A 20,946-nucleotide genomic window follows, 5' to 3' on the forward strand; every position below is an offset into this window, starting at 1 on the left:
TACTGTGGCACAGGCTTGATACTAACTGAACTTTCATTTACCTAAACCTGAGAATATAGTCCACTATAAATTATTTAATTTTCCTCATCTTTACCAATCTCTGATTTCTGCACGAAATGCAGTGCCAGTTTATTTCAGGTTATTGTAGGGGGTATGGAGGTGGGGACTGGGTGGGAGCAGTTGTGCCTGAGACTGCTTGCGCACATTCCACTTAGGAGCCTTTGTAGCTTGTCTGGGCTCAGTACAAACCTAGATCTCAGAAGTAACTTACCGGTAAGTTTTAAGGAAGACTGCCTGCAGCCTTTGAACTTAAAACTGTTTTCATTGGATTCAATTCCAAGTTCTTATGTTTTGCTAACTGTAAAGCATTAGGACAGCCACAAGTGCTAGAGCAGTCACCTCTAACAGTGGCTGCATTGAAACAGTGACCACCACTTCAAAGTTTCCCTACCATAAATCTACAATATATGGTGACATTTATGGAGAAAAATAGCTATTCGGAAAAAATGCTTAAAATTGGTATTAGGCACTTCAAGTTACACTGATACAATAGTAATCCCATCACTGTCTGCACTTCTTTGTAAATTGTCTTCTAAAATTATACCTGTCTCTTTCAGGAAAGCAGATGTACAGAGCTACAGAAGTACAACTACTGATCTGAAGCAAGCTTCCTGCCAACCAACAGCACACTTCACTGAAAATCCTCAGTTCTAATACAAATTATAGTAGCAATAGTCAGAAGATTACCAGAAAAACCTAAAGCAAAAAAAAAATTAAAGAGCATTGTGGTCAGTTCCAGCTTTGAATGGGCAATACAGATGAAGACAGAGTTTCTCTGGTCTAAGTAGCACAGACAGATTACATTGTGAAGTAGAACATGGAGGAAAGTGTTCAAGCATTCTGAAAACCTGTTACAACAGATTCATTGCCAAACAACACCCATTCAGTTTTAAAAAGAGAGTAAATAAAAAGTTTTTTAAAAAAACGCTCATGACTTGGAATAAATATTGCAGTTAACTTCAATGAATTGACAAAGATATCCTTCAGAACTATTTCCTGGTTTGTAATAATAACATTAACCATATGTTAAAATATACTAACAGGAAAATTTAAACAGAAAAAAAGTTGTACATCTTTAACGTACATACCCAATGGTTGGAACAGAGAGGATGGAACTACACTAGTCTCATCTCCTAACGCTGAGGAACAATTTCTGCAATTTCTAAGAAAGAACAGCCACAAAGCTGAAAGCTCTCGTGCTCTCTCTCTCTTTCTCTGGCTGGATCCAATAACATGGAAACCGAATGACCTCATCCTCCAAGCTTCCGTCTGTCATTGGCTGCTGTTTCTCCAGATTTACAGGAACAGAAATACCTCATTCCAGGAAGCTTTCTTAAGTGAAAACAGGCCTGGTTGGTTTGAGCATGCCTTATGTGTAAATCTGGTTGTTCTGGTTTAGAATTATACAAATAACATCCACCAGTATGTTTCTAATTTGGATGTAATAGCCTATGATTTTCAGCTGACCATAGTCATAAAGAGGAACATACTTGAAACAAAAACTTAAAAGCTTATAATTTATTGAAGTAGCAATTACCAGGAGATTATCAGAAGAAACTAAAGCAAAAAAAATTCATAGAACATTTTTGATGGTTCAAGCTCTAAATGGGCATTGGGAGAGGGGGAGAGGGCACACGCACACATATACGTGTACATACGTACTGATGTCTAATATTTGGATTCATTGGTACCCTTTTTTAAAAAAGTTTTTTTTGTCTGTGATTTACATCTGTTTCGAAGTGTTTTCCCTATTTTGCAGCTTAAGTCAGGAAATTAGGCTAGGATCTTCAAATTAGTGATCCATTTCTGCACGCGAGGACTTCAACACAAGCACAGCTCATTTTAATTACTTAATGGCAAAAATTGAATCAAGAGCTCATTAAGACCGAGGAGCAGAATTAGGCCATTCAGCCCACTGACTCTGCTAAACCATTCTATCATGGCTGATTCATTATCTCTCTCAACTCTATTTGCATACCTTCTCCCCATAAACTATGATGCCCTAATTAATCAAGAACCTATCAACTTTCCCCTTAAATAAATATAAAGATTTGGCCTACATATCCATTTGCGTCAAAGAATTCTGCAGATCCACCACCCTCTGGTGAAAGAAAGCTTTCCTCATCTGTTTTAAATGGACATTCCTCAATTCTGAGGCTGTGCCCTCTGGTCGCAGGCTTCCCCACTATAGGAAACATCGTCTCCACTCCATCCAGATCTTTCAATATTCAATAGGTTTCAATGAGATCTCACCCCTTCCCCTACCCCCCCCCCCCACCATTCTTCTAAACTCCAGTGAGTACAGGCCCAGAACAATCAAACACTTCTCATATGTTTAACCCTTTCATTCCTCGGACTATTCTCATGAAAATCCTTTAGATTTTTTCTAATGCCAGCATATTCTTTCTTAGAAAAGGGCCCCAAAACTGCTCACAGTACTCCAAGTGCAATCTGACCAATGACTTATCAAACCTCAGCATTACATCCTTGCTCTTATATTTTCAGCAACACACACACACAAAATGCTGGAGAAACTCAGCAGGTTAGGCTGCATCTATGGAAATGTATAAACAGTCAACGTTTCAGGCAAAGACCCTTTTTCAGTACTTTGGTATTCTAGTCTTCTCAAAATGAATGCTAATATTTCATTTGCCTTCCTTACCACCGACTCAACTTGCAAGTTAACCATAAAGGAATCCTGCACAAGGACTTCCAAGTCCCTCTGCACCTCTGATTTATGCATTTTCTTCCTATTTAGAAAACAGTCTATACCGTTATTCCTTCTGCCGAAGTGCACTTCCCCACATTATATTCCACCTGCCACTTCTTTAACCATTCCCCTGATCTGTCCAAGTCCTTTTACAAACACCGCTTCCTCAATACTACCTACTCTTCCATCCATCTTCATATCATTTGCAAACCTGGCCACAACACCACCAATTCCTTCATCCAGATCATTGACACACAACATGAAAAGAAGCGGTTCCAACACTAACCATTGCAGCACACCACTAGTCACTGTCAGCCAACCAGAAAAGGTCCCATTTATTCCCACTCTTTGCATCCTGCCAGTCAGCCAATCTTTGATCCATGCTTGTACCTTTCCTGTACACTATAGGCTCTTATTTTGTTCAGCAGCCTCACATTCGGGACCTTGTCAAAGATCTTCTGAAAATCCAAATAAACAACATCCACTAATTGGATGTTAAACTCCCAACTATGATCTTCTTTCAGCCATAATTTGAAGATGCCTACACCATACCTGCTAATCTCTAACTGAGCTGCAAGATCTACATTATTCCATATACTGTGTGCATTCAAATATAACACCTTCAGTCTTGTATTCATCATCCATTTCTTTTTTAGCTCCGTTACACTTTAACTTATCCCACTGACGGCAATTTTTTTGACTTTTTGTAAATAACTTACAATAAAACACAGAGTGCTAACAGTAGTGAATTAAAGTGACCTCTAGAATATTGATTTTATTTGCTAAATAAATAATGCCTGCAATGTTCTCTAAAAGACCAGGAGATCCAGCAGGAGAGCTTAAAAAATACACTTGATCTGCGACCCAATGCTAATGCTGATTGCTGGAGGTTTGCATTATCTGCATGCATTGGGCACAATTAATGCACTCCATACTGAGGGGTGGGGGTCCTTCAACAGGAAAACCATTGCCTTTGCTCTTATCAATCTTATTTCCTGTTCTCAGCATATTTTCAACAACATCCCCCCCCCGCCCTCCACTAGTTTTCACCGCAGCCTAAGATGGCCCTGGCGATAATTCTTTACATGTGCTAGCCTATGTCTCATGTATTAGCATGCAAATGATGCAGTCGTACCTAGAAAACACCACCAGTGGAAAGCTGACCTGCATGTTTCACAATGGTTTTAAAGAGAAGCAAATCACAACAATTCTTCCACGCAAGTTAACAACATTTACAAAAAGAGAGCTAAAACTGTGAAATAGTTTAATATTTGCATAATCTATACTTTGCAGGGTGGAGATGCATCTCTACCAAAGGAGGTGTAAGGTGCTCCTTCCCTCTGTTAGCCTGCAGGTCACCCTTGAACGAGGTGTAGCACCTGCTTAATCCCCCTATCAGGGTCATGTGAAGCTATGAGAGCAGGTGGTGGATGGTCGTATGAGCAACTACTGCACATCACAAGTCCTGGTAATGCGACCACTGACACCAGGCAGGTGATAATGGCTGGGTTCACCAGACGTGTAAAGACACTGTCCAGAAGGTGACAATGGCAAAGAACTTCTGTAAAAAATTTGTAAGAACGATCATGGTCATGAGACCATGATTGCCTACATCTTACAATACGGCACATAATGATGACGATATCTTGCAGACCATTTTTGGTTGTATGCTCTTTGTGCAACACAGCCTATGTATAAATCTCTAAGACATCTTGGATCCTGCCCACTGACTGCTTAAAGCTTTATTTATGCATGGCAGAAATATTCCAATGGTCTTTTGGTCACTTTTCTGTGTTTTTCACTCTCCATAATCTTAAATTATCTGAAGCTGTGATTCAGAATTTATCTATTCATGACCAAATTGACGAATAGTCAGTTTCTAGGTATAATTGCTCTCCATTGTATTTTTCCTACTGCAGTACATTACTTCCTAAAATCAGGCCAAACAAACTCTCAATTGCCAGAGACAATCACAATGTTTAAAAGGCATGTGGACTTACATAGACCAGGCGTTCCCAACCTGGGGCCCATGGACCCTTTGCTTAATGGTATGGGTCTATGGCATAAATAAGGTTGGGAACCCCTGGAACAGAGGGATACAGGTCTAATGTAGGCAAATGAAAATAGAATAGATGGACACCATGATCAGCATGGACATGATAGGCCAAATGGCCTGTTTTTGAGCTGTAAGATTCTATGAACTTTTGTTCCATCATGTTTTATTACCTCTGCAGCAGGCTCAACCCAATCTGACCACAGCCCCAAATGACGGGAGGAACCGCAGGTGAGCATTAACAATTTCAACTACTTTAAGGGGGGAAAAAAACACAGAATTTCTGCTCCTGACTTGGAATTCTGAGATTTATGGATTGGACAACAGTTGAAACTAACTGTAATTCATGTTGGCCTATTTCAGTTCTGTGCTTTTTTTGTGTTTTCTCGTCACCGATTGGCGGGTTGGGGGTTTGAGTGATCTGTTAGTTTTTGTGTGAGGAAAGGGTTAGGGGTGTCTGGGGTTTGCAAGTTTTTGTTTCTTTTCCTTTTCATACAGGTGGGGATTGATGTCTTTCTTTCAACTACTTATACGGTTTTCTGTATTTTATGGCTATCTGGAGAAGACAAATTTCAGAGATGTATTCTGCATACATACTTTGATAATAAAATGAACCCTTGAGCTGTCACCACTAAAGTTCAAAAGCCTACGAATTCTTGCTAACTAGAATGTGTGCAATGGGCTGCCATTGCAGCAAAAAGACTAGGAGGAGTGGAAGTCTCATTAGAAAATGTGTTGCCCAGACCTGAAGGATAGATTTTGGGGTAGTTGGGGACCACTGAGCTGGAGGATATAGTCCATTTGGCTTGGTATGATCGAAGCATAAGAATTGATTGTGGCCAGTGTGGTAACTGGAGGAAAATTTGGGACCCCAATCTGGTGGTAGAGGGATACCGGAACTGATTAGGGTAGTGAATAGATGTATAGTGTAGATAAGGTTTGGTGGTAGTGGAGATCAGAAGCACTGTCAGACATTTACAATGATCAGATGGAGCAGAACGTGAGGAATTGGATGTTAGGTGGATTGGCAGTGTCAAGAGAGCACTGGACAGGTCTTTGCAAGAGATTGTGTTTGGGTGATTAGAGGATTGGAGGGGCACAGTCCTTGAGATTATAAGAACTAATGAAAGAAGAGAAGAGACATTAGTGCCACACTTAGGTAGGAAAGCAGAGAGTTGGTTCAGAAAGTTAAAAGTGAGAAGGGGATTTAACTTACAGGAATCACAATGCAGAACTTGCTCTCATGGTAATTTTCAACACTGTTCACTCCAGGAGCAATATGGTGCCCCTATGATGCTCCTAAAGAATTAGTGATATCTTCAAAAGATATAAAAAATGAGCAGGCAAGTGGAAACCTTCAGAGAAAGTCAAGACAATCTACAATGCCTGTATTGAATTTCACTTTGGTAAAGGTCAGTTCTCAAATGAGTAATGTTGATAGCCAACAACATCATCCAATGGAATTTCCAAGACATATAATTTCATATCACAGGAAGAGAGTTTAAGCATTTGATTCTGTTACAGGTAGGCTCAAAAGGAATAAAAAATTAAGCTTTATTTTTCCCCACATTAAACTAATTAATAAATTGGCAATGTATTTTTCCCCATGCCTTAAATGGCCTTTACAAAAGGACATTCAAAACAGCCAAAAATAATCTAACAGTTTCATAACCATTGGCTAGTTAGATGCTTCTTATGGAGACTGCCCAAGTCAGTTTTGGAATCTGCTCCTTGACTTCTCAAAGCCTTATTCAAAGATGGCACATCCTCAGACAAACTATTCCACAGGTCTCTTAATTAACCTTCTGCATTTTTACCCTCAATATTTTTTTAATTCATCCGAAGCTATGCTGCTCATATCCTAATTAGTACCAAGTCTTGCACACTAACTTCTCTTCGTCACTTCCCTACTTCTCCATTCCTTTTATTTCTTTGACTACATTTCTGTTCACTTGAGCTAATCAAATAGGATTTAATGTAGCTTGGTGTTAACTTCTATTTAACACAGCCCTTTTGAAATTGGATGATGCTGTTGGCTATTGGCATTACTCAATTGAGCATTGACCTTGGCCAAAATGAAACTCAATACAGCCATCTGTAGATTGTCCTGAGTTTCTTTGAAAGTTTCCATTTGCCTGCTCATATTTTTTTGTATCCTTTGAAGATATCGCTAATTCTTTAGGAACATTATAGGGGAGGTTACACCATGTTGTCCCTGGAGTGTACAATGTTGAAAATTACCTTGAGAGCAAGTTATGTATTGTGATTACTCTAAGTTACTCTCTCCTTTTGCTCTTGATACTCTTCTCTACTTCCATTGGATCTTATGACACCAAGGATTGGGCCCCTCCAATCCTCTAACCCTCATGTTATCCAAATACACTCCCTTGGCTTGGTGTTAACTTCAAATTAACACAGCTCTTTTGAAATGCTAGAAAAAGTAGTTTAGAACTCCTGGATTCCAAAGGCATAGAGTCAGTGGGCCAAAACTTCCAAATGATACAAAGTGAAGCCTCACTCCTGAAAAATATTAAAAGTTTTCACAGCAGCAAAAACAAGACTTACCTCTTCTCACCTATAGCTGGCACCCCTCCTTCCCTTTGTTCTCTGATCAGATCCTATCTTTTCCAGTCCTTTACCTTTCCCATCCTCCTGACTTCACCTATCACCTCCTAGCTATTCTCCTTCTCCTTCCCCCTCCCCCCACCTTTTCATTCTGGCATCTTCCCCTTTCCCTTCCAGTCCTTATGAAGAGTCACAGCCTGAAATGACACTCTTTCTTAATTTCCATAGACGCTGCCTGACTGCTGAGTTCGTCCAGTATTTTGTATGTGCTGTTACTGAGAGGGGTCAGAGGAGGATGACCAGACTGGTTCAAGCTAAAAAGGTGATAGAAACTAGAATAACCACACGCTAGAACAGTGAATAACCACACGTTAGAACAGTGGTGTGCAGAAGAGCATCTCTAAACACACATATCAAACCTTGAAGTGGATGGGCTACAGCAGCAGAAGACAACAAACAATCACTCAGTGGCCACTTTATTAGGTACAGGGGGTTCTTAATAAAGTGGCCACTGAGTGTGTATTTAGCCCCTGGGTTGTTATTATTCTCCACCTTCTTCATCGCCTTTCTAATAATTATATATTACTGTTTCTTGTTTTTTTCTTTACGATATATCAGCCCTCACCTTTTGTCCTTAAGTTGCATAGGTCACCTGCTTGGCAATGCTTTGATGTCTATAGGTTCTCAACAGTTCTCCTACTGTAGCACCCCAAAGCATGCAATAAAGCAAGAACCGTAGAAAACATAACTTTATAGAAGTGATAACAGTTTATAAAAAGATTGCTTTACAATTATTTCATTTATAAACAGCCTGTAACTGTAGTAGTTTTTGTTTAAAAGCTGTTGCTGTATTGTGATGCCCCATTTGAGAGGGAATTACTATGTTCACAATCCACCAAATTAGTAGACAGGTAAATTAGACCAGGATCGATCACACCGATTATTTAATTTTCTCTTATACTAAGGAAGACTTCATGGCAAAGCCCAATGTATAAAAATATAATTTACAAGGGTATGATTCTGGCTGGTCTTTGTCAGGCAAAGTTTTTAAATGCCTTTAATTAACTGATGTTTTTAATTTGACTTTAGAAGATATGAAAATCTCAATGGTCAAATTACCATTTGCAAACAGCATAACATTTGTTTCATTAGAAAACTAAAATCCAACAATGAATTCATGCTTTCTTTTCAAAGAACTGACCAACTCTGATTAGTCATAAGTAACTGACTTGTACATTTTCCCACAGCAGTAAGGGCAATAGTACAGAAGAACTTATAGCTTACACCTGTTAATGCTTTTTTAAAATTGCTTGTCAATTTGAGTTGTAGTTAAAAGACTGGCTATAATATTAATACAAGTGAGTGACATCTTTGGGGATAAATAATTGAATTGAATTACAAACCTAGAAATTTAAAGTGTCATAATAGGTACAATAATGGTGGCTGCATGCTGTCTCATTTACAATTTCAGTCCTTCAACCTAGAGCTGCAAGCTTGAGCTCAACTGAACTACCTCTACACATTTACCTTCTAGCAACATTGACCGTTCAAAGGAAAATACAGCATCCAGGACCAAGGGTTGGGTAGCAGAAGGCTGAGGACAGAGGAGCAGTCACAAGCACAATTGGGACCTAGACTGAGGAAAGAGAGGTGCTGCATCTGTGGTTAGACAATGCCTGAATCTGAGCTGATGGAGAGAGTGCTCTATGCAGAGGCATGCTGCATCAGAGGCACCTGCTGGACTCTCAACTGGCCAGAGACTGGCAGCTTGTTTGAGGATGAGAAGGGGCTTCACTGTGATCTCAGTGGTTTGGGAAGACATGGATTAAGAAATAGGTGGCAAGGTGGAGATGAGTCTACCAAAGGAGATGCAAGGCACTCCTTCCTTTGCTAGCTTCCAGGTCACCTTTGGACAAGGTGTAGCACCTGCTTAGTGCCCCCCCCCCAATCATGGTCATGAGAAACTATGGGAGCAGATGGTGGATGGCTATACGAGCAGCTGATGCATAATCACAAATCACTGATGCCAGGCAGTGAATCTCTGAAGAGTATTGATAATGGCTGGGGTCACCGGTCTTGCAAAGACACTGACCAAAGAAGGCAATGGCCTTAAAGATCATGATCACCCATGTCATATGACATGGCACATAATGATGATGATGATGGATTAAGTTGAGACAAGGGCTACAGATACTGGAACCTGGGGGGGGGGGGGGGGGGGAAACAAACTGCTGGAGGAACTCAATGGGTTAGGCTGCACCTATGGAGGGAAAGGAATGGTCAACATTGTTAGTCAAGACCCTTCTTGTATTTAAGATGGTTGTAGTGGAAGGGAAGGTGTTGAATGTGGATTGGCATCAATGAGTAGAGAGAAGTAGCTTAACAACATTCCAGTCAGCACAACATTAACAAAAATGTAGTTGTACAAAGATTAACCAAAGGCGATTGCTTGCAAGGTAATGTAGACAAATTTCATCAGTTTACATGCAACAACATGCCAAATGCACCTTGTGCCAATAAGACCTAGCTTAAATTTCTGAAGTAACATGAAATCATCCCCAAGACAGTGCTTAATGTATTTCATTCCAGTAACAGTGGATTTTCAGTTGCACAGCAATAAAATAAACAATGCTATATTTCTTGGCAGATTATACGTAAAGCTCAACAGATCATTGCTACAGCAAACTCTGTTTCAGCTGAAACTTTGTTCTTCCTCACACAGTGAACTTACTTTTAAACTTATGTTTTCCATGAAATATTCATGTGATCATAGGGCATATGGTGTACAGGGCCATAGTAAAGTCAATACAGCCATGGTTGAATGAAACTCAGATATTTCAGACAGAGATTGAATCATACAGTACTAAAAAACTTCCCAAGTCTCTGGTGTGAAGCAGTGGGAGTCTGCTTTGCACGCCAGTTTATAATTTATTGCCTACAAATTATCTTGAAGTGACCAAGTTCGGGAAACAATCCTATCACTCAAAGACAGGAAATCAAAATCTAGGTGCTACATAATTTTTTCATTAAATCATCTGAAATTCAGGGTGAATGACCAGGTTTATCTAAACAGAACTAGGAATGTTTACCGGTCCAGTCTACTAATAAAATAAACTGTAAATAAAAATAGCTATTTTGAGAAAAAGAGGCAACTATCATGAATATATTTTAAGCAATTTAGATTTAATTGCAGTAAAATTTGATGTGCCATAAAACGCAACTATTCAGCATCCTCATTTATCATGAACCATTATGTGGTTGGGTGGAGGAGGGGGGAATAAGAAGCTGCGAGGGGATAGGTGGAAGAGGTAAAGGGCTGAGGAGGAAGGAATCCAACAGGAGAGGACAGTGGCCCAGGGAACAAAGGGAAAGAGGGGAACCAGAGAGAGGTAATGGATAGGTAAGAGAAGGGTTGAGAGGGTAACTGGAATGGGAATGGAAAGAGACAAGAGGGAGGGAGGAGAAATTGCCAGAAGCTGGAGAAATCGATGCTTATGCCACCCAGACGGAATACGAGGTGTTGCTCCTCCACCCAAGTTTGACCTCATCATTGTAACTGAGGAGGCCATGGGAATGGGAAGTTAAAATGAAATAGGAAGCCACCAGGAGGTCCAGCATTTTGCAGGAGCAGCAGCCTCAGGGTGACAGGAATTAGAGTGGCCAGATAACACTATGAATATAAGGCTTCAGTTTTGCAATTGAGTGCTGTAAGCAAGTTTCTGTTGCAGTTCTTAACCTAAATGGTGGTGATGCTGCCTTTCCAATGCAGCACATCAGTGGACCAAACATTCTTTACCAGAGACAAAAAGGTAGGAAGGTTGACAAAAATATTAAAATCATTGGGTACTTCACAGGAACTGGCAGAAATTGACTGTTAAACAGGTCACTAACATTTTTAATCAACCTCCTGCACACACCTTAACACCCACCCCCAAGCCCCCTGAAGAAAGCTGGAAGCTGTTTATTGTGACAACTGCTTTTGCAATCTGTAACCAATCAGTTCCACTTCACTCATTGGCACTTTCTGAGTCCACTGTAATGGGATTGGGTATGTGCCAACTACGAGAGCTGTAAATACAGTAACCAGCTGCAAACTTCTCATACAGAGACACAAATTATGGAAGTAACAGTCAGAGAGAAAAACAGTCTCAGCATTTTATACTGATATCCCTTCACCAGAAAGATTTTGCAAACTTCAAATCTCCTCTGCTAAATCCCCTGTTGCCAATTGCAGTAGATGTGTGGTATATTTTATTTCTTGACTTATTATCACTAACCTATTTTTTTCCAGCATTGAGCCTTATGCCTTCAGATATTCCTTTTATCCTTTCCTTGTCCTACTTTCTCCTTTACTTTTTTTTTTACATATTTCCTTATATAGGAGGCCATTCAGACTATCAAATCAATGCCAACTCAGTCCCAGTAACTCATTCTATTAAATGTGCACAGTAACACTTCCTTTATTAGTACACCAGTCATGGTAGCAAATCAATCTAATAACCAGCACATCTTCAGAGCATGGAGGAACCCAGAGCACTTGGTGAAATCCACATAGTCAAACAGAGAATGTACAAACTCTACATGGACAGCACTGGAGATCTGGAACAGAACGTGGGTCACTGGAGCTGTGAAACAGCTGTACTATCACTGTGCTGCCTGAAAAATTAAATCTCCAATATTTTCTAGTTCTAATGAAAGTCATTAATCTGAAATATTAATTCTACATGTCTGCAGATGCTCTCTGTTCTATTTTCTGGTTTGGTCTTGGAGATTACTGCCCACAGTTGAACATCCAGAGAGGCTGTTCATAGCATTAATGGAGAATCACATAGCTTCTGTTTACATTTAAAAATAAAGCTCTTGCTCCATTAACAACCAGTCAAAGCTGTTTCTAGCTCAGCCTACAAGGCTTCATCGCATTTTCCTATCCCACTCACCAACTAGAATCTGAACATACAGTCTTAAGAAGCAACTAAATTGTCAGTGACCTCACTCACATCGCAGGAGTATTTTTCAGTTCCCTTACTGGTAAATCCAGGCCTGTCATTTTAGTTAAATAAAGCTCCTCTGCCTTGTTATATTATGTTCAAATTTTCTACTGTATCAAAGTACAGTTTTCTCAATAAACATGGCTTATCAAACATACTGACAATTCAGCACAAAAAAAAGCCCTTGGTTTGTTAAAATGGGTCGTATTCAGCAATACTTTAGTAAAAGTCCAATGGATAAGAGTTACTAGACGAGGGGTTCCCAACCTTTTTCTGTGCCTACCATTAACCGAGGGGGTCCATGAATCACAGGTTGGAAACCCCATATCTAGATACTCTGTTATCCATTGGACTTCTACTAAAGCATTGCCAAATACAACCCATCTTAACAAACCACAGGCTTCCTAAAATCTATATTTATCAGAATGCTAAATCGTTAGAATTGTTAGTAGCCTTTATGATGGTATTTTGAAAAATACTGATGTCTGAGTTATAACATACAAAACCAGTTGTTTCCCTCATTACAAACCTGCCCATTATCATTATTGAAAAGGAGGGGGTGGGATGGGGTGGAGAAGACCTCTCATTCACCCTTTGTAGTGAACAGGTTGATGATTAGCCTGAGAGTGAACCATGTGGACAAGTTCCATTTCCAAGCAGTATGCTGGTATGCAACAAGGACAAGAAGGAAGTTGGCTCCAACAAATCGGGGAGTGTTCCAACTATACTTGGGCAGTGATAAGCACAGAGATTAAATCTACTCCACAAAAGATTTTTAATGTGCTAGCAACACAAGCTCATGGTATCGCAGGTGAGTTTTTAAAGTGTGTTCATAGTTATAATGTAGAAAATGTGACAACTAATGTTCAAAGCACACTTCCAGTGAAAGTAATGTTATAACAAGAAATAATGATTTTTGTTTATTGACTGAAGGATAAATATTGGTTTGAAAACCAGGAAGAGCTCCCATGTTCTTGTTCCAAATAACAGGATGGCTGTTTTATGGAGCAAACAGCACCTCATTGTGATCTCTCATTCAAAATTCAACACCTCTGGCAGTATCAACCTAGATTTTGTACTCAAGTCCTTAGAGTATGATTTAACCACATAACTTTCTGACTCAGCTTACAGAATGCTAATAAGAGCCGGCTGAGAAAGACTGATGAAGAAATGCCTTTGAACCCTGATTACAAGGTCAATGATACTGCTGTCGACCTGGAGGAACATAAATCAAACTAGGTGAAGGCAGCACATTTCCTTTATTAAATTGGGCCAAGACAATCTCATAGATTCATTACTGGGAGTACTTTTTAAAAAAAAAATATTCATTCCTTTAATCAACTGAATTTTCCAGCTGAGAACTAATATCTTGGCATTGTAATCCCCTAGATCTGCTTCCGTCTGAACTGTAACAGCATTCTGCATGGCCATTGCTGAGGTTTTGGTATTGATTCCAATAACTAGCAAGTTTTTGACGGATCCTTATACAGCTCCAAAATTTTTAGCTTCCTTTCTTAACGCAAGTGTGCCTAATCTGTGACTGGGACCGTAATTATTAAAGCATTCAAATAAAGGAATCATAAAGTCAGCATTGGCCACTGCCCATATATTTAATATTTCAGGGTTACCAGGTTTCAGTGGCTGTTAGCATTCAAAGTAATAAGGGTCATCCACAAGTACTTTCATTACAAAATTCTACAGTAAGTTTACTTTGCTAGGCAGCTGTAACTATCCACCACTAGATATTTGTACCAACAGCTTCACTACTATTTAGAAAGGAAAACAAAGTCACTGAATGCAAATTTTAATGCAGAGCAGGTTTATACAGATGACACTGCCATTAATTGGGTTTCCTGACTTCCAAAGACAGCAGAAAAACTCACTGCTTTTAATTGCCAGGTTTTATCTACTTACCAAGAAAGAATAGAGTTGCTGCAAGTAAAGATAGGAAGCTCATGGTTACTTAGCAACCAATCTATAGTTAGTGAGAGACCATGTTTTGAAGGATCTCAAAGGAAGATCAAGTTGAGATTGGGGAAAAGGCAGGAAAAGCTGAGATTTTCCCAAGGAGCACTGGTGGGTGTCTCTAAGCTTTCTTGGCCCCAGCATTTAAGTGAACAAAAGGGCCTTGCTTGTTTTCAAACCCACTACAGATACTAACTCCCTTGATCAAAGTCCTTTCATCAACCGATTAGTGGCAAGGCTCAACACGATACCTATTAGAGAGTTATGTAGCTTGGCTATAGGCCATTAAGCCTAGACAGTCTGTGGTGATGATTCAACACTCATTTAAGCTCATCAGTTTTTCTTACCCCAAATTCCAATCAGTAATTCTGCCCCCCTCCCCTGTGTCAACCACATGTGCTAGGGTTATTTTACATGGGCCAATACATTTCCTATCCACATGTCTTTGGAATGTGAGGATAAATGGGAGTATCCATTGGAAACTGATTCAAAGGGAGAACAGGCAAATGCCACACCAACTGCATCAGAGGTCTGGATTGAACACGGGACACTGGAGATGTGATATTCTACCAGCTGTACTACTGTGTCGTGCAGCATTCAAATGGTATTTTTATTTTCCATATTCTTCTCTCCTAGTAGGCTTGGGTCTTTTATCTGTTTATTTTGGAGTAAAGAGCACACATCTCTGCTCCTTAGTATCAGTAACACAGGTCATTGTTCCACTGCTGTTTGTGGAATCTTTCAAAGTGCAAATTATCTTGAACCCTACAATATAAAACTTAGTGCATTTCATTAAAGCACAGTTAAACCTGAGATGCCAAAAAGGCACTTTATAAATGTAAAATTTCATTCTGTTTATTAGATATTACTGTCATTGAAGGACAATGCAGAACAACTTTACAGACAGCTGTGAAAAGCAGATGCATTGTTAATTTCAGGGATAGCCAGATGCTTGCAGATGACACCATAGGACAGTTCATTCAGAAAATTAAAATGATAGGATATTTTCAGGAGGTACAGAGAAAATAAACAGTAGTGAATGTCTCAAACAGAAGGATAGTTAACCATTAAGATCTAATAATAATGCCAACACTTCTAGATTTGCAAGACTGATGTAGGGTTTCAACCTGAAACATTAACAATTCCTTTCCTCTTCACCTGCTGAGTTCCTCCAGAAAATTGTTTGTTGCTCTACATTCTAGCATCTGCAGATGCTTATGTCTCAAGAATTTCTCTGTATCAGTTTCTCCTATCTATATTTTCCAGTCACATGTGCTTATAATGCTTTGGTGGACCTTGTGGTGATCTTTTGTAGAGGTTTTAAAATTTTCCTCTTCTTTATACTACTATTTTTCCTGTTTGGGTGTAAGGTTATGTGACAACACAGCTGAGGGAACAGCTCATAACAGCCAGCAGTGGGTGTGTGACATCATAGGGTTACAAATCTACATAAGACAAGCATCAATATAGTTAGAAATTTACAGGAATACAATCTTTATAATCTGATGTGGAACATACAGATTACTGGAAGTAACTGCATTTTCAGAAAAAAACTTATTGTTTTAAAGTATTTTCATAAATTACCATTTTAAGAAGGATTTTGTTTTAAAGAGGTCAGTGAGAATATTGAAAGTATAGTTTTCAACTTGGTGAGTTGAATTTCTAACACGGTCGGATTCTGTAGCTGAAGATTTATATTAACAAAGCAATATGAAATCTCATTAATCCAATGTGGATTAATTTCTAGTACTGTTGCTGAACACAAGAAAGCACAGTATAAGACTTGATGACTGGAGACAACAAGTCCTCTTGGTCTGAAGCCCATCCAGCACACCAATTTAACTTTCCCTTCCACAAAGGGGTTTGTATGAGGAAAGCCATTTAGGCTCATGCCCAGCCTGGCCATCAGCTCACATTAAATCTTAACCAAAAGCAGTGACTGCTTCTCCTACATTTGGCAAACCCAGACAAGAATAATCTTTGACTCCACTTCTAAATGAAACTGCACAATGTCTATTAGAATAGTATGAATAACTACAGCACTGTAATCATTAAAATTGTTCGACTGAGATCTCACATGAACTTACAATTCAGGCTGAACACCTGTGTATATCAGAATAATTGCACTTGCAATAATTTCATCCTGGGCCTCAGGGGACTTTAAAACTGTAATTCAATGACATCAAGAAGTCATTTACAGAAAGGGTGCTTCTTTTTAAATATTGTCCTATATATGGTACACAAGCATACAGAAAATATGTTGTTAATACCATATAACTGTTGTCCCAATGCCCAACCAAGTCACAAAGTCAAGAATTTCAGATGGTATACTGTATACATTCTCTGATATTAAATGGAACCATTGAACCACTGAAATTTTACAGTAATGTTTCTCTAATCTTGTGAAATTAATGGATGTGTTTCTTGACAAAGCCTATTTTTCTGTTTATCTATAAATGCAGCCACCATTTTAGTAATTACTTTATTCATATTTGCCTATATTTTTATGTTTTCACTGTACTCAAACCACTAAGGAAAGCGCAAGACCACACTGTTGCTAATAGCAAGAAGAAATTTCAATATGTACTTGCTTTAATAAATGCAGACTGCCAGTATCCTGTGAAATCACAAAACTCAGATTATTCCAGTCACAGTGAAGCATGCTAAAAATACCCTATTTCTTTACTACATCTCTCTTCAGCTCAGTAGGATAATTCAGTAGATACTTGGGGCTCAGACAATAAATGGCTCAAACTTTGCTCGTGGTCTTGTAGAACACGCATGATGTACTTACTGTAATTACTCCCTATTCTCTGCTATTTTTATACTAGTTATCTTTGAACAGGTTCTGGAGGACCATCAGTCAAGTCACTGTAAGCCTAGAGTTCCAAGAAAGGGAGAATTGCTCAGTTGGTTTCATCCATGAACTAATCCCTTGCATCATATCTCTTCAATTCAACCAGTGTTCAAGACTTGTTCCCCCAAACACTTGATAGGTCACACTGCTCTAAGAGGCCTTGGGAGAGGCACTGGTGCTGTGTACACAGAATGTATCAATTTGATAACATTTCAAATGTATTGACTTGACGACACTATGAATGTATAGACCGTGTGACATTATTAATGTAAAGAAAGCCGTGTACTTTTTAAAATATATTTTTAATAAAAAGTTTATTTTTTAAATAAAATTCCTTCAATACCTTTCAATTCTAAGCTGCAAATGATAGAGTAGACGCTTGAGTATAGTCATCCTTCTGAAGTTTCTCTTGTTTACAAAGAAATGAGCTGAGCATTCAAACCTTACAATACTCAAAAGTGGAGAGCTCACAAGCTCTGCCATGCTTTTCTGATTATGGGAAAGGACCTAATAGAAGTGTTATAATAGTTGCAATCCAAATTCAAACTGTCACAATGGCAACAAAAGCAACAGGTGCTTTTGGAACAAAATGGACAGAAGGAATTCCTTGGATCCCTACAGTAAATGGGCATTTTCTCAGACTTTCTGTACAATGCACTCAAATGGCATGAAGACTTCAATGCAGTGCCAATCCAATTTTTGACTCCAGATTTACACTGCAAATGCTAGCCTTTCGGATGACACTGCAGTTGTAATATACAGCTGAAGTTGTCCAACCACTATCAGTAAATATATAGCCACATTATTTTAATGCCACTAAAATTTTCCTGTCTTCAGTGTCATGAATTTGTGATTAGAATATGATGTTAAGTTACTTCATAAGTAATGTCAAGGCTAAACTAACAAAACTGAAATCACATTCACAGTAGCTGTGAAATGTAAATTCAGATTAATAATCTGGAATTCAAAAAGATAGTCATTTCTAATTATGGCTAGCAAATTAACATATTATTGCAAAAACCCATCTGATTCAGTATTTTGGGGATGTAATCTGACATCTTTAAGTCAGGCCTAGATGTAATTCCAGACCCATCAATGCTGGTGACTTAAATATCCCATGACTTCCTGCTTACAATTGTTCTGCCCAGTTAAATGCTTGATTCATCTTCCATTTTATTAGAACTACAAAGCAAGGGTATTGAAAAAAAGATAGAAAATGCACAATGTACAGTAGCCCTTTCATGCTTCTTGTGCATGTTGGTTACAGCAGTGCCCTGGAGATTAATCTTCCATTCCAGAACAATCCATGAGAATTAGCAGCTATAAATCTCATTTGTTATCTCACTAAATTCAAAATAGAGCTTCTGGTAGGATAAAAGAACTAATTATCCACTTATTGTTCATTTTTAAGAATTTGAGCATCACTGGAAAAGCCTATGCCTTATTGTGACTAAACCATGAGGTTCCATGGGATATTTAAGTCACCAGCATTGATGGGTCTGGAGTTACATCTAGGCCTGACTTACAGATGTCAGACTACAATGGGAACACCACTAGGAATGCAAATTCATTGTGCAGACCTCTTCCTCATCCCCAGACTAACTCATTCCAAAAACTATAGCAGTTACTGTAAATGATATCAATCAGACATGGAAGATTCCTTAATTATTATCCAACATATTGTAAAATATTAGTTTTATTTAATATAATAAAATAACAATAAACTGAAGTTATAAATATTAATGGAAATCTTTTCAATGTTTATCTCTATAAATTTTAAAATGACACCTTCAAAATAGTCAAATGAATTACAGATTATTCATCTCTCTCAAAACAATGCTAAAATCTGTACTGCATACTAAATAAACATGCTAACACAATGTACAATAAAATCACCTGAACACTTGCGTCAGAATGGTTCATTGTCACTTAAAAAGTGCACACATACTTTCACCTAAGCTCTCCACGTGAAGTAGAACAAACCACAAGGATATTTTTTCCATGCAAGGCCTTCAAGACTTTGTGGGCATTAAGGTGACATCAGGTGAGCTGGTTAAGACTAATCCTGCTCACAACAGAAAACAGAACACAGAGGCATACCATCGGGCTTAATGTGAACTGCTTAAGGTTTAAACTTTGAAAAAAATTGATAAAGGCACTTAAGACTTCTTAAACAATTTTTCAAAATTTTAAATTAACAAATCAGTAGAGAGACTTTTGAAGGATGTGAAGGAAAGATTTCAAGATTTTTTTGTGTGTAATTCACCAATCTCTGGCTAAAGAAATTCCTCCTTGTCTTCATTCTAAAAGGTTGCACCTATATTCTGAGGCTGTGTCCTCTGGACCTAGACTCTCCCACTATTGGGAACATCCACTTTATCAAGGCTTTTCACTATCCGATAGGTTTCTATTAGGTCACTCCTCATTCTTCTGAATTCTAGTGAATACAGGCCCAGAGCCATTAAACGCTCTTCATATGACAAGCCGTTCAATCCTGGAACAATTTTGATAAACCACCTTTGCACCGTCTCCAGTTTTAGCACATCCTTTCCAAGATAAGGGGCACAAAACTGCTCACAATACTCCAAGTGAGACCTCACCAGTGCTTTACAAAGCCTCAACATTACATCCTTGTTCTTATATTCCAGTCCTCTTGAAATGAATATTAACGTCGCATTTGCCTTCCTCACCATAGACTCAACCTGAAAATTAACATTTCGGGAATCCTGCACAACTCCCAAGTCCTTTTGCACCACAGATTTTTGAATTTTCTATCCATTCAGAAAATAGTCTACAATTTATTTCTTCTACCAAAGTGCATGGCCATACACTTCCCGACTCTGTTTTCTATCTGCCACTTCTTTGCCCATTCTCCTAATCTGTCTAAGTCTTTCTGCAGTTTCTCTACTTCCTCAAAACTACCTGACCCTCCACCTATTTTCATATCATCCACAAACTTGGCCACAAAATCATCAACGCCACCATCCAAACCACTGACATACAACTTCTTGCACACCTTCAGCAAAATTGTTTTCCAAAATGCTGGCCAATTAGCACAGGCTCTCATTTGCCAAATTTTGATGTCAAACAGAACTGCATTAACAACTGACAGTAACATTGGGATTTCCACATTAGAGCACTGCAGTAATCCCAAATTTTGTGTCAGTTTCACAAAGTAGTGACAGTGAAATCAGATATAGTTTCACTGTTATTACTCCCACAATATCAAAGACAATATATTTTCTTCCATTAACTTAGATTTTGAGTGTGATCCAACTCTGAATTATTGATGTAAAAACATTGTGAACACTGGGTGAATAGTCAAATAGTCTAGAATTTGAACGCAAATATGAACACATATTGATGTTAGCTAAATCACAAAATAAATATACACTATTTTTTCTGATCAATAATGTTTAACTGATGTTTGAATGTTGGTTCATTAGCTGATCAAAATTAAGAAAAACAATCAACTCCAAGCTGTAGTCAATAAGTTGTTGCAAAATTCTTTTCATGCAAAATAAGCAACAAATTAATTTGGTTTGAAAATATTTTGGTTGGTTTTCTCTGGATACCGTGATGAATTTCAAATGAGAAGATCTGCAGATGCTGGAAATCCAAGCAACATACACAAAATGCTGGAGGAACTCAGCAGGCCAAACAGCATCTGTGAAGAAGAGTACAGTCGATGTTTCGGGCCAAGATCTTCATCAGGACTGGAGAAATTTTGTGTGTGTTACCATGATGA

General features: G+C 38.6%; 1 protein-coding gene across 2 annotated transcripts in view; it reads right to left on the reverse strand.

The window, feature by feature from the left end:
- map3k14a (mitogen-activated protein kinase kinase kinase 14a) overlaps nucleotides 1-20,946 on the reverse strand; it is a 54,636-nt gene that overhangs the window by 32,248 nt on the left and 1,442 nt on the right. Inside the window, exon 1 of one of the 2 annotated variants that reach the window (XM_073070701.1) lies at nucleotides 1,149-1,274. The exons of the other annotated variant lie outside the window; for it this stretch is intronic. The gene's annotated coding sequence lies outside the window, so the exon portion shown is untranslated. Of the gene's footprint in view, nucleotides 1-1,148; nucleotides 1,275-20,946 lie in introns of those variants that run through there. 2 annotated transcript variants of the gene reach the window in all.

The sequence above is a fragment of the Hemitrygon akajei genome, chromosome 18 (assembly GCF_048418815.1).
Source record: "Hemitrygon akajei chromosome 18, sHemAka1.3, whole genome shotgun sequence".
In the NCBI taxonomy this organism is placed as follows: Eukaryota; Metazoa; Chordata; class Chondrichthyes; order Myliobatiformes; family Dasyatidae; genus Hemitrygon; species Hemitrygon akajei.